Source organism: Belonocnema kinseyi, chromosome 3 (genome assembly GCF_010883055.1).
Source record: "Belonocnema kinseyi isolate 2016_QV_RU_SX_M_011 chromosome 3, B_treatae_v1, whole genome shotgun sequence".
Classification (NCBI taxonomy): Eukaryota; Metazoa; Arthropoda; class Insecta; order Hymenoptera; family Cynipidae; genus Belonocnema; species Belonocnema kinseyi.
In genome coordinates, this window is record NC_046659.1 from 85679277 (window position 1) to 85694577 (window position 15301).

Consider the following 15301-nt stretch of genomic DNA (forward strand, 5'->3'; position numbering starts at 1 on the left):
TTTAAAAGTATTGAAAGCCCGTACTTTCCCATTCACTTTTTGTAATCATCACAAATGCCTCATAATGTTTAAAACCCTGTTGAAACTATTTAAAATCCCTAGAAGCCCTTTAAAAGTTTAACAATATTTTGCAAATCCTAAAAATCCTTTGAAATTCTTCAAAATGATTATAAATCGCTTGAACTCCTAAGAAATCCATTGGAATGTTTAGAAATAATTTGTGAGATCTTGTGGAATCCCTGGAAACATTTTTCATTTTTTTTAAATACTATAGGGTGTCTAAAAATCTCTTGAAATCTTTTAAAACTTCTTGAAACATTTAGACATTTTTATTTCGTAAAAGATATTTTTAAACCCATTATAACCTTTTACAAAATAGTTTAATTCTGTCTACATCCCTTGAAGTCGTCTAAAATTAGTTAACATGCATAATAACCCTGTGGAATTTCTTAAAATCCTTTGATGGGCCATGATATCTCAAGAGATTCTTAGAAGTTCCTTAAAATTTTCAAGAATCACTTCACATCCTTAGAAAATCTGTGAAATCCATTAAAAGATTTTAATGTTACTTGCAATCATTATGGAAGTGCTGTGCAATCACTTGAAATGTTTAAAAATACTTCGAGAAGATCTGAAATCTTTTTAAATTCTTTGCAATCTCCTAAAATTCTTTGAAAATAATTGAAAACTTTCAATATGTTATGAAATGCTCCGAAATATTTTTTAACCGATTAAAAACTTTGAGAAAATCGTTAAAATTATAAATCCATTTAAATTTCCACTAATCACTTGAACTCTTTATAAATTCTGTGAAATCTTTTGAGGGATTCTAAAGTTACTTGTTATCATTTCGGAAATGCTGCGAAATCACTTAAAATACTTTTAAATAATTCGAGAATTCCTGAAATATTTTTAAATACTTTGCAATCCCATAAAATTCGTTGAAAATTATTGAAAAATTAAAAATGTTTGTGATGTGTCTGATATATTTTGAAACCCATTGAAAGCTTTGAGCAAATCGTTAAAATCTCTCTATGCCCTTTGAACTCTTTTAATATTGGTTAAAAACTATCAAAATTTTGTGAAATAATTAAATATAATATTTTCATAGAACATGAAATTTCAAAAAACTCTAGACTGAAAAGATTCCCAAAAATATTTTTAAATAATTTGCAATTTCTAAAAATTCTTTAAAATCCTTTGAAACCTTTAAAAGTTTTGCGATGTGAACCCCATTGAATGAATGATTTGTTTAAATAATGAAATTAGATTTTATTCTCTTATCAACGTTGATCATTTAAAATCCAAATTAGCAAGAACAAAACAATATTTTGCCACAATAGCGATTAAAAATTAAATCAGCATTTATAAACAAATTAAAATGTTGCGGAAGATTTGATTTTTAAATTGCAATTTCAAGTCGCTCAAAAGGCAATCGGGTGGACATTCAAAACAATTTAATAAAGGATTCCATTTTTCGTGATTGTGCTTTGTGCTTTATGCTTTGTAATTGTTATTTGTTCGAGATGTGCGTAACACCATTTTTCCTTCATTCTTTTAGCAAAATTGATAAAAAATGTTCGAAAATAAACAAATACACTCGATTTTTTAATATTTAATAACAATTGTTAATTGCTTAAATTAATTTGGTAAACAAATATAAATGTCCATCAATTATAAACAAACAAATTTCTTTTTTTTTAAAGTAATACATCTTAAGTTACTCAAAAAAACCTTTCCTTATACTTTGTCGACCAAAAATATATTTTTTAATTTCATGGAATTAAATCTAAATAAATTGGGCATCTTTTTGTATTCTACCAGTAGACCACAATTCCTTTTTTTATAAACAATTTTAATAGATAATCTGCGATTTCGTCATTTTTAAAGAGTCTGAAACTGGTTTTTTTTGAACAATTAAAATTTTAGTTTTAGTGTTTCTGTATGTAGTGGTCTTTCAATCTTTACTCTGTATTTGTATTTTTGTATAAAATTAATTTAAATAAATAAGATCTGTGGTCTATCGGTTTTTTGCAAGAATGTAAAATTGATTCCGTTACAAAAACGAAATCTGTGGGTTCAAAATGCACAACAATTTGCTGTTTACATTTGATTTTTTATGAAATTTATTTAAATAATTAACAATTTTTATGAGGTAATGAAACATCGTACATATTGTTTATTTCTGATAAATTTTTCATTCATTTTGTTAAATAAATAGAGTCTTCAAATTGTGAAATGGCTAAGATATTAATTTATTTATTTATTACATTTCTTTATAACATTAACAATTCCTTTGAATTAAAACAAATAGTAACTAAGAACTATCACTGATAAATTTGTTAATATAAAAATAAACCAATTGAAAATCTTTTAAGCTGCTGCATAGTACTTTTAAGGAATTTCTTGACTGATTTCATGATATTTTTTGTAAACATAAGTAGTGGCAGAAAGAGATCATTTATTAAAAAAGGTGTCAACTTTGATCTATAATAAATAAAAGATCAATTTAAAAATCGGCTCCCACAAATCTCTTTAAAATGTAGTTAACTTTCATTTTTTTAATGCCTAAATAAGATCTAAATTGTAAGCTCTAGGCTGATTTTTTCAGAAAAGCTTGTTTAGCCTCGCTGTCATCAGGGGGGATGGAAAATGTTATACATCGAATCCTTTTGTACTCTATTGAAAAGTATGGTGGTTTAACAACTCCAAAGGAATACAAATAATTTTCCTGTATTTAAAATTCCACATTTCAAAGAAATTATAGCTTCTGTGATTGATCTTTTTTCAGTATTAATGTTTCGATATATTTTCAGATTAATTAAGAAGTAATTTTCATCAGCGAAAGTAGCGTATGCTATATTTACTTTACGATGCACTAAAACTAAACTAGCCACTTTGCTCCTGTCCTATAAACACAAAACATTTCATTATATGCAACTTGAATATATATATAGCGGATTTTATATCTTTTTCTAAGATTTATGTTTTATGGTTTACATCTAAACTTCCAAGTGCACTTTATACACAAAGTGCACTTACAGCTATAATAATCTGTATAAACTTTTCTCGATACATTAATAGACTAACATTTATTTATATCTATTTATTTATTAAATGGATAATAAAGTAAATATCATTTTCTTAAATTATCTCTATAGAATCATTATATTCTAAGACAAAATATTATTTTCAATTTTGCACTAACATGGACTTGAAGTCTCACGTACTTCTGTATATATTTATGTTTAATTAAATAATTAAATAAATTTTTGTTATCCTACTAATACAAAAGTATGAAAGGACATTGGAATAAGTAAGGAATTAATCAATTTCATCAAATTTTATTTTTAATAATATTTTATACCAGAGGATGGAATGACTTACATATCAGTAGCATAGTGCTGTCTGGGAGACCGCACGTCTATAGGTCCATACTACTTTTTCACTTTTTGCTTGAATGAGGGATGATTGGAAATAAAACCATTAAACCAGAGATCTTGTCTCGGTTTCTAGCGCTCGGTTCTTTCTACTTTTTCAAAAGTTCGATTCTTGGTCAACCCAAAAAAAGAAACGTTACATTTCTCTAGGATGGCTTGCGTTTTAAATATCTTGAAACTAATTGGAACAGAAATATAAAATTGTGACGCTACAGTGGATGTGCGATCTCACGGTCTCACATGTCAGAAATGTGGTGCAGTCAGGGAGACCGCACGTCCATATTTAATGGGTAAAGGAAATTCTGTATTAAAGTAAAGTAATTTAAATTCATATTTTTAGCTAAACATCTCAAGATACGTGAATGCCGAACTTTTGAAAAACACTTTAAGGATGAAACGCGAAAAACTTGCGAAACTCTTATTTTTGCTTCCGAGCAGCTCGGGCGTTAGAGTCTATATTTCTCTCTCGAGTGTCGGTGAATTCTTTCTCTTCCTAAGGAATTTTCTCCACTGTTTGGTGTGAATATAGTGATCTGAACTTTACGAGAATTTGAAGACGCATAATATTAAGAAGGTCTTTTTTCAATAACGATATAGATTCTATGAATTTATGAATTTTATGCTTTTACCACAAAGTTGACAAAAGTAATATAATTTCATTGCAGTGTACCTATATATTGATTCGAAAAGGTTTTTGTTCATGAAATAATATTGAAAATATTAATTTGGTAATACATATTATTTAAATAATTAACAGTTGTTCTTTATCAGAACAAAAAAAATTATAGCAAGGAGTCCTTGGTAAGACATTTTTTGTTTATTCTTAAAAAAATTAAGCCTATTCATTTTGAAACATAAAAAATGTGCATTTGTTTATGGAAATTGTTCAAATAATTGAGAAACAGCAACTATTCTCAAATAATCGCAATAAGGCATTAGCTCCTTCTTTATTTCATACAAAAACTGATCATTTCAAACAACTAAGTATTGCTAATCACGAGAAAATGGCTTTTGATCATTTAAAACGATTTTTTCTTAATCTAATCTAGTGTAAATTATTTTTAGGTCCGAAAAAAGTGAAAAATTGCACCGCAGGTAAATATTTCAAGTATTTCCAGGTTCAAATAGCTGTAATTTGTAAAAAACTGCCTGCAAACATCTAAATCTTTTTACACCCCTCAAAATCCATAGAAATCCCTAGAATTCCCCTGAAATTACATTTCATTTATTCCCTAAAAATTTAGGAAGTAAATAAATGCTACGAAATTATTTCAAAAGCCTAAAAAAATTTTTAATCTCGTCAAATTCATTGTAATTTTTTTAAATACCCTCAACACTTTAAAACCCTTTGAACTTATTTGAAATTGATAATATCCATTAGGTCTGGTGAAATCCCTAGTAATCTCAAAAAATCAAACGAAATGCCGTAAAACATTTCAAAATACTTTTAAACCTTTTAAAATACTTAAAAATCTTTGATATTTTTTGGAAATCCTTTAATTAACCCGAGAGCTTTTGAAATCCCTTAGAATTGTTGAAATTCGTTTAAATTGACTGAAATCTATTAAAACACATTGAATTTTGTTGAAATTCTTTGAAATCCCTCGGAAACTCTTAAAAAATGTAATCTCTCAAATGATGTGAAATTCCTTTAAATTTTCAAAATATTAGAATTTTTCGAAATCTTATGAAATCATTTAATATTCCATTAAAAATTGTTTAATCTTTTAAAATTTCCCAAATCCCGGTGGCCGTTTTCCTGAGAAAAAAATTCTCTGTCATTTCTCAGTTCGCTAAAAATTGTCACGGCCATTTAAATTAACATATTTTAACTTTTAAGAATGGATTTTATTTATTTAAAGTAATCAAAACTAAACTAGAAATTAAAGCACTCCAACTCAATTCTCTAACCTTTAACTCTTGATATTTAGAGCTTAAAATATTTTGAATCCAGAATTTTTTTATTGAAACGCTAAATAATTTACGCGTATGAAATGGAATCTTTCAAAACTTTTGGACGAATAATTTAAAATTAAATGTCGTTAAATTTCACAATTTTAAATTCTGAATTTTTATTAATTTAACACTTTAAAGATTTTTACATACAATATAAATCCACAATACAATCTTTGATGCTATAAATTGAAGAATGAATAAAAAATTTGTCAATGTTAAAATTATATCATTTTGAACAATTTTAAGTCACCTGTGTGGAAAAAGCCCCGCTGAGACCTCTTAGGATGAGGGCCACAGCGGGGGTCCGCATGGATGTTTGATGATTCACTCCAAAGGGTGAATATTTTTTCAACCCCACAAATTATAAGTTTTTATGAGTTCAGACTTACAAGCAATGCATTTCTGTCAAAAATTGGATGACACTTTTCTGAAATTTGAACTCTCACAATATGGATGCTCCACAGGGGTCCTCACAGGGGGCCCAGCTTGGTTGCCCTCATGTATGAACGATTTAAATTTCAAAGTCCAAAGGACGTATAGTTTTTTGACACTACTAATTTTAAGGTTTCATGAGTTCAGACTTGCAAATAATGATTTTCTTTTAAAAATATAATGACACTTTTCTGAAATTCGAACTCTCACAATATGAATGTTCCATAGGGGCCCCCACAGGGGACACAGCTCGGTTGCACTCACGGATCAACATTTCAAAGTCCAAAGGGTCAATATTTGGTTGACGCCACAAATTTTATGATTTCATAAGTTCAGTTCAGACTTGCAAACAGCGAATTTCTGAAAAAAATTCGATAACACTTTTTTGAAATTCGAACTCTGACAATATGTATGCTCCACAGGGGTTCCCACAGGGGGCCCAGCTTGATTGCCCTCACGGATCAACGATTTAAATTTCAAAGTCCAAAGGACGTATATTTTTTTGACACTACTAATTTTAAGGTTTCATGAGTTCAGACTTGCAAATAATGATTTTCTTTTAAAAATAAAATGACACTTTACTGAAATTCGAACGCTCACAATATGAATGTTCCATAGGGGCCCCCACAGGGTACACAGCTCGGTTGCAATCAACAATTCAAATTTCAAAGTCCACAGGGTGAATATTTGGTTGACGCCACAAATTTTATGATTTCATAAGTTCAGTTCAGACTTGCAAACAGCGAATTTCTGACAAAAATTCGATAACACTTTTTTGAAATTCGAACTCTGACAATATGGATGTTCCATAGAGGCCCCCGCTTGAGGCCAAGCTTGATTGCCCTCAGGGGTCAACGATTTCAAAAAAATATAAATACATCTGTCCTGAAAACAACTTTTTTCCTGCTTTTTTTTGAAAAAAATTCTTAGTTTCATGTTTTATGAAACCTTTAAAATATTAATAAAAAATTATATTTCCCGTCATTGTAAAAAGTTTTACAGTAGTCAGAAACGTGAAAAACTAAAATATTTTGCGAAGAAAAAGTGTAATCGATTTAAATGATTTATTTAATAATTATTTTATTGATATTCCTGTTGACAGTTTGTGTATTTCACATTTACAAAACGTCGTATAATAATAAATAATTAGAAAAAGAGAGTTTAAAATTTGGTACTTTAACTTTTCTGAACCGTAGCTTATGAGGATGGCTTTTTCATCGAGTTTCAACTTGTCGGTTTGGTGCAGTGGTTAGCACTCCCGACTGCTAGGCGATAGATTTACCCTCCCTTATTAACTGAAGTTTTTGGTGGGACTGACGTTAGAACTACAATCTCCACCATATGACGATTTGATACTTAACTTTGGCATGATTTCGACTCAGAAAATAAACTTATTGCATAAAGGTGTTAGTTGGGCGTATAATCTAAACAATGAATAATACAAACTACAAAATAGCCTCGGAAAGATCTGGAACTTTTAATGACAAAAGGCATGCACACGGAAAATCTAAAGGTCATGTTTCCGGCGACGAATGGAGACTGGGTGTTTGGAATGCTAGGGAAGTAATTGATCTCAAGGTAAAAGAATGGCGTGAAACTATGGACGTGAAGAAACTAGACATTCTATGTGTGTCTGTAACAAAGAAAAAGGGATGCGAAACCAAAGACATAAAAACCGGCGAGTTGAAAGGGTGATTTGAAATATCGTCAGGAGTAGACTGTGAATCAAATGGTAAACAAGGAGTAGGTCTGATTTTGAACGAAAGAGCAAAGCAGCATCTCGGAGACCATGGTTTCGAATCTCCCAGACTACTGTGGGCTAGAATGAAAGTAGGAATCAGAAGACCATTTATCATAGCATGCTACGCGCCGGTTGATAGGGATCCTAGAGAAGTAAAAGACGCCTTCTGGGACACTTTAAATGACACAATAAACAATTGCGAACATGGGGAAAGAATAATTCTACTAGGAGACATGAACGGTTGGGTGGGCATCCAAAATCAGGATACAGAAAAAGTATTAGGTAATTTTGGGGATCGTAGAACAAACTATAACGGAGATAAATTAGTTGGTCTATGCTTAGAAAGGGGTCTGTTTATTACAAATACTTGGTTTAGGCATAAAAAGATCCACATGTACACCTGGTCTAAAGGAAATAGCCGCAGTATAATTGACTTTGTTGTTGCGGATGAAAGACTAAGAGAGTTAGTCAAGCATAAAAGAGTCATGAGGGGTCCTGAATGCAATACTGATCATTACCTTCTGATCTCAAAAATTAACTTAGGTGTGGGATGGAGAAAATAGAGAACCAAGAAAGCAAAACAAACACGAATCAAAATTGTGAACCTACAGAAACCGGATGTGCGAATAGATTTCCAATATAAGATAATCGAAAGCATAGATAGGGCAACATGGGAGGACCGTATAAAAAGCAAAAATATAGAGGGCGCCTGGACAATGTTACGGGATATCCTTGTTAGATGTACGATCGAAGTGTGTGGTACCGCAGTTGTAGGAAGAATGTCTGGTGATGCGTAGTGTAATGATGAAATTCAGGCTGCCCAAAAAGCAAAAAGAGAAGTGTACAAGAAAACTTTGAACATCGCAGGTCTTAGCAATGAAGAAAGAAATAGATGTAGAAATGATTATAGACGCGAAAACAGGATACTTAAACGATTAGTTAAAGAAAGTAAGGATACAATTAGAGCAGAAGAAGAGATAAAAATACAAAACGACTTTGAAGGAAGCAGGAAACTACTTTATAAAAAAAATGAAAGGAAACAAAAGTACAGAAATTGTCAACATGAGAAATAATAGGGGGGACATGGTATATAATGCAGACGGAATACTAGAGGCTTTCAGATACTATTTTAGGAAACAATTCGGAGATGAAGCTATAGGACACCACAACTTCGATGTTGAACACGATGCGATGGAAAACTCAATTGAGAAAGTCTCTGTCACTGATGTTAGGGATATAATTAAGAACTTGAAAAACAGTAAGGCTGCCGGGGTAGACGCTATTACTGTGCGAATTGATAAATTTATGTTTCGAGATGGGAGACGTCCCAGATGATTGGAAAGAAGCGATTATCGTAACAATATACAAGAGAAAGGGAGATAAAAGCGAGTGCAACAATTACAGAGGGATTAAGGGATTAAGTGCTTATTAAGCACCGTAAGTAAAATATATTCAAAAATACTTATTCGTAGGGTAATGAAAATAACAGAAGCAAAGATTTGGGAAGTCCAAAGTGGGTTTATGTCAGGAAGGTCATGTACGAATCAAATATTTAGCTTAAGGCAAATAAAAGAAAAAAGTTTGAGAGTAGGAAAAAAAGTTTTCTGTGCATTTGTTGACCTAGAAAAAGCTTTTGACAAGGTAGAGAGAAGTAAACTTTGGGAAGTCCTGAAGGGGTATGGAGTCAATGGATGGATCCTACAAGTTATAAAAACAATATATACAGGTAGCAAAGCGAGTATAAGAGTGAATGGGAAACTGAGTGACTGTTTCGATATTATTCAAGGAGTTAGACAAGGATGTGTTATGTCTTCATGGTTATTTATATTATTTATGGACAAGTGTTTAAGAATGGCTCTCTTCGACGAAGAGGGTGTGGATCTCGAAACAGCAAGGGTACGTGGGTTAGCGTTCGCAGATGATCAGGTTGTTATGGCAGAGTCTATCGAAGACTTATAAAGAATGTTGAATAAACTAGATGCAAGCATGAAGAGCATGGGCCTCAAAATTAACCCAAATAAAACAAAAACTATGGTGTTTGAAGGAAAGAGTGAGAAAACACTATGCACTATTTTATTAAATGATGAGAGAATTGAACAAGTTGATAAGTTCGTACCTTGATAGCTTATTTACTAGGGACGGGAAGATAGATGAGGAATAATATAGACGCATAAACGAAGGTAAGAAGGTTACTGGTAGAGCAGGTCCCCTTATCAGAAGTAAAAATTTATGAAATAAAGCTAAAATAGCAATACATAATTCTATATTTGTACCGACTGTACTATACGGTAGCGAGACATGGACTTACCAAGAAAAAGATAAGAGTAAACTTAACGCAATTGACATGAGATTCATGCGCCTAATATGCGGGAAAACCCTGATGGACAAAGTAAGTAACGAGATAATTCTAAAAGAATGTGGTACAGAAGAGACGCTAGTAGACACATGGGAATGAAATCGGTTAAGATGGTTCGGACATGTTAAGAGAATGCCAAATGAACGAAAACGAAACAAGGGTATCAAGGTAAAGTAAATGGCAGCGTACCCAGAGGTAGACCGTGGAAATAATGGTTACAATGTGTGAATGAAACCCTAGTTAGAAAAGACATAAGAAGTCACAGAAACACGAGAGCCTGCATGAAAAAAGGCATGGACATAAAAGAAGCTAGAGAAGTATGCCAGGACAGGAAAGTATGGCGGCAAATAGTTAATAAAAAAAGTGTCAGCAGAGTGAATGACGCCTGAAACAAAAGACATTGGCCACTAATGGACCCAAGTGGGGAACCTTACATAACGACTTCGTGAGGTTCTTCGCTTGGGGTGATTGCTAGAGAGATTGATCAGCAACCCGGGTCGGAGCAGTGTTGCGGAATGAACGTGTTATTTACTTAAATAGCACGAGAATTCTGGATCAATCTGAAAAATCTCTATCCCTTCCACACATTACTCCTTCCCCTTACCGAGTGAGACAAGCCTACCCCGAAAGGGAAATGGCTTAATGGTTTAATAATAATAATGTGATGTTTAAAAATGTAATATATGTATTCACTCTACACAGGACTAATTAATATCTGCAGACAAAATACTCACAATCAATTAATATATATTTTTTAAATAACTTTTTTCTCATTTGGTTAGAGTATAGCAGTACGGTACTAGTTAGCACTGCTGCAGTGCTCATGGTGAATTTCCTATTGGAACAGTACTGTGGTAATAGCGATGTCCAGTGCTAGCCCAACACTGACAACCCAGTATAAAATAGTGTTATCATCCCAGAGATATGCTATTACAGGTGGCAGCACTGGCAAAAAAAACCAAGAGGGCTTTCATCGTGGAAACCATGAGGGATCCATGAGGGAACCCTGGACCCTGACGTGGGCCCCCTCCATTTTTCCACACGGGCAGAGACATTTTTATTTTTATTTAAACTTAATATTTTTAAAAGTAGAAGTTAAATTATTTTCATCTTAGATCGTTTCAAATTAATACTAATTATTTGATTCTTATTTATACATCACAAAGAACTTTCACTTAGAAATTATAAAATTTCAAATTGCAGCAATTTATATTGTAAAATTCAATGTTTAAATTTAACACTCTGAAATTTTAGCGACTCAAGGTTTTCTGTTTCAAGGAATTCCAGACTTGAATTATTAGTTTTATATATTTGATTTATAATTACTCCTTTTGAATGAACACTAAAATGTTGCCCAATATTAAAAAAATGTTTCTTGTTTTTTAATTAAGGACTTTGAAATTCAACGGGTTAACAACGCAATATTGTAGATTGAAACAATATCTGAGTACGATTCGAAATTAAATAGAAGATTTAATTTATGCAATTTATTTAAATATACATATTTGAAAATAGTTTATAAAGCTTCAGACGTTTACGTTTGTTTAACTACTGAGGGTTTCGAATTGATATAGTTGATTTAAAGAAATCATTGATTCATTTATATTTACAGTTTATATCTTCAAAATTGCAATTCAAAATTATTTTCATTGAACATGTAGGCTTAGAAATGAAGAAATAAAATGTAGTATTTTTTTTTATTCTCAATTTTTTCCGTTTAAAATTGCTTTTTATTTTGAACGTTTTGCTCAAAAAGGATCCATTTTTAATGTTTATAATTGAACATTTTTGCGTTTTGAGTGATGGTAATGACAGGGAATTGACTTTTTAGATTATCATCAGAGAAGGTATTAGATTTATGTAAAATCTGACCCCCCAATTTTTGTCAAATGGCCACGTTTTGAGAACCCCTGAATCCGAAAACAGGTTTTTACGAATGTGTCTGTCTGTATATCTGTATGTCTGTAAGTCTGTCTGCCTGTCTGTGAACACGATAACTTTTGAAAAAATTAATCTATTAGATTGCCCTTTGGTACACTCGTTTAGTGTCCTAAATTAAAGGTCAAGTTCGTTAACCAGCCATTCTGGATGAAAATTCAAAAAGTGGGCACATTTTGAATATTTTTGAGACAATTTTTTTTTTAAATCAAAAATTCTCTGTACGGTTATTCATAGAATTCAAAAAATTTAACAATTTATCCTGATGACTTTTTTTAAAAAATCAAAAATTACTAGAGTTATAGCATTTTCAAAATCCAGAAAAACAAACTAAAATGAATATTTTAATCCAAACAACGCATGATATGAAAAAAAGTCAGGAGAAAAAAAACTTTGCTTTTTGAAAACCCTACAAGATTATGATAACTACATTTTTAATTTGGTCGAAAAGTTGAAAATTCCCAATTTGATCGTACCAAAAATGTTTGAAACCACATTTTTTCATGATTTAAAAATTCTATGTACGGTTGTTCATAATACTCAGAAACTCATACAATTTATCCTTATGACTTTTTTCTATGAAAAGAAAATTATCAGAGTTAGAGCATTTTCAAAATAAAAAAAAAACAAACTGAAATGAAAATTTTAAGCCCAAAAACGCATGATATGAAAAAAAGTAAAGAAAAGAAAAACTTTGCTTTTTGAAAGCCCTATAACGCTATGATAATAACTTTTTTAATTTGGTCAAGAAGTTGAACACTCCAAATTTGATCGTACCAAAAATAATGAAAAATCCAAAAATTCCATTTTTTGTTCAAACTATGTATGATACGAAAAAAATCAAAAAGCTCAAATTGCGCGCCCTGGAAAGAACTACAAGTTAAGAATGAATCGCTTTTCGATATAAGCTACGAGAAAAAATGAGACAAAACTTGTTCATCCAAAAAAGAGCTATAATTTTTGATAGGGCAGTTAGTTTTTGCTTTAATCGTAAAAAATAACATTTTCATAAAAATATTAAATTTGTTCGAAAAAAATAATCATGATGAATACAATTTGCTTTTTATTTTGCAATTTTTTAATAAGTAAACCCTGGCAGAGTTACATAAAAAATGTATTATAATTGATATAAAAGTGTTGTGTATAATGTAGAACAGTTGACAGGTTGGACAAAATCGAGTGCGAAGCACGAGAGACGTGATGAGAATGTGTTCGTTAAAGACAAAAGAGCTTTAACAAAAGAGAGTTCAAAATCACAAAATTACAGTTGTCGGTCCGCTTACCTTTGATTTTAAGAGGTCTGTGTCAGAATGCGAAAGAAATGCAAAGACTAAGCGCCGAGTGCGATTGCCCTCAGTCGCGTACCGTAGGTTCGCTCAAACTCTCGAGCTAAGTTTTTTAAACGAAAGAGAATTCACAATCACAAAATTACAGTGGTGGATATTTTGAGTCTTATTTTTTAAATGTTTGCGCAAGAATGCGAGGTAAATACATAATCAAGCGCGAAGCGCGAGAAGCAACAGTCGCGCGCCCTAGGCGCGCTCAAACTAGCAAGTGAAGCAAACCGCGCGCGTAGCGCCCGATGAGAATGTGCCCTTGTAGCGGGAAGATTTTTTATATCAGGAAAATTGTTCATATCAATTCGAATGCTAAACAATGATTTTTTTATTCCATAACAATTTAGAATTCTATGATTTCAAAAGCATTGATTTTAAAACATTCAATTTAGTTTCCAATTTCAAATTATTAAATTTTAATAACTAGGAATTGAAACCTATTAAAAACCAAACTGCTTAAATTTTAAATTATTGATTTTTGAACGCTTTTAATTATTAATAATACAATTTCAACTCGTTTCTAGTGGTATTGTCCAATTTCTGATCAACAATTTTTCAATTTCAAACACTTTCCATTTTTAATTATTTTATTGTAAACGCTTATATTCACAAATGATATAAGTACAATTTCTTTTCATTCTATTCAAAATATTTTCCTTTTTAAAAGTTTTACCTGTTTTAAAATAATTTGACTTGGAACATTTTCATTTCAAAATCGTTCAACATCATTTTTAAAGGTATTATTCGCTTTTAATTCGCAATTATTAAGTATTAAATATTGTTTCAAATAAATTTTAATCCCTAATCTTAAAAAAATTATTATATATATTATATTATAAAGTAATATTATTGTAATATTTTGCATATTATGATATAAAAATCCAAGGACGTAAACGTGCACTTCGTGTGCGTGTATTTTCTGCCACTTAAATTATTAATTTCAAAGAAAATTTTAAGAAACTCTAAATTACATTTTTCACTCATATTATTTTCCTATTGCTTCTTTATATTATTCCATCCTGAATGTTTACTTAAAAAAGAATTTCTTTGAGAATTTCTTAATTAGTTAGCTTAATGTTAAATCACTTGATAATAAACGAAAATAATCATTGTGCGATAAGACCTCGCTAATCAGGAGATAATTTACGACAATGTAAGGCAAATGTCATATGTAACATGCACGTAATAGAGACGAGTATATATTAATTAAAATTGTGGAGTTGATGTGAGTTGTGATTTACAATAAATAATTAGAATATGGGAATATATCCAAAAGGCTTTTAAGATTCTCGATTTGTCAGTCTCTTTTCTTTTTTAAAATTTTGTTTAAATGGAACATATGAGGAATGGAAAGGATGGACAACTCAAAATAATCAGATTCATTGGTCATAGCACTGCAAATTTTCTTTGTGACATTACAAATTTTTTAAAAATAAAAAAAGTTTCTTATTAGACAAGTCGATTGAAAATTTTCCTAATTTTTAATTTTTTAATGTTTTCTGTACGGAAAAAACGTTTAAACAATTTTTCTCGTTATAAAGTTTAAGGAAGTAAGTAACTTTAGCTCGAAAAAAGTGAGGAAACAATGTTTTCGTCGAAATACAGTATTTAAAAAAATGACAAAGTATGCCCTTTTGCCAGTTTGTACCTAAAGTTATGAAAAAAAAGTTGTTCATTTTGTGATTGTTTCATACTAATGAGAAACATTTTTTTAGCTACTTAAGGTAATGCTTAACAAAACGTCGTTTTTTAAAATACTGTACTTCGGCGAAAAAATTTTGTTTTTACTTCTTCCTTCTGAGATTTTTCAATTCCATAAACTTTACTTAAAAAAACTTACGAAAAAAAATTTCAGACAAAAAAATGGTTCAATTTTAATATTTTGAACCGAGTTTCCAAACAGTGAAAAATTGGTTGAAAAAACTTTTCAGGGCTATGACCAATGAATCTGATCATTTTGAGGGTGATTTGAATGTTATCCCTTCAGTCTTTTATTTTTAAGCTTAATTTTTTATTTTATAATAAGGAGAGACTGGAAAGGGGGAGGAATGATTTTAAAGCCACCCGTAGCCTTTTCTAGCCTCCTTTAAATCTCCCTCTC

General features: G+C 30.8%; 1 protein-coding gene across 5 annotated transcripts in view; it reads left to right on the top strand.

The window, feature by feature from the left end:
* Positions 1-15301, top strand: part of LOC117168726 (KH domain-containing, RNA-binding, signal transduction-associated protein 2) — a 177854-nt gene that overhangs the window by 47571 nt on the left and 114982 nt on the right. The window lies entirely within an intron of this gene.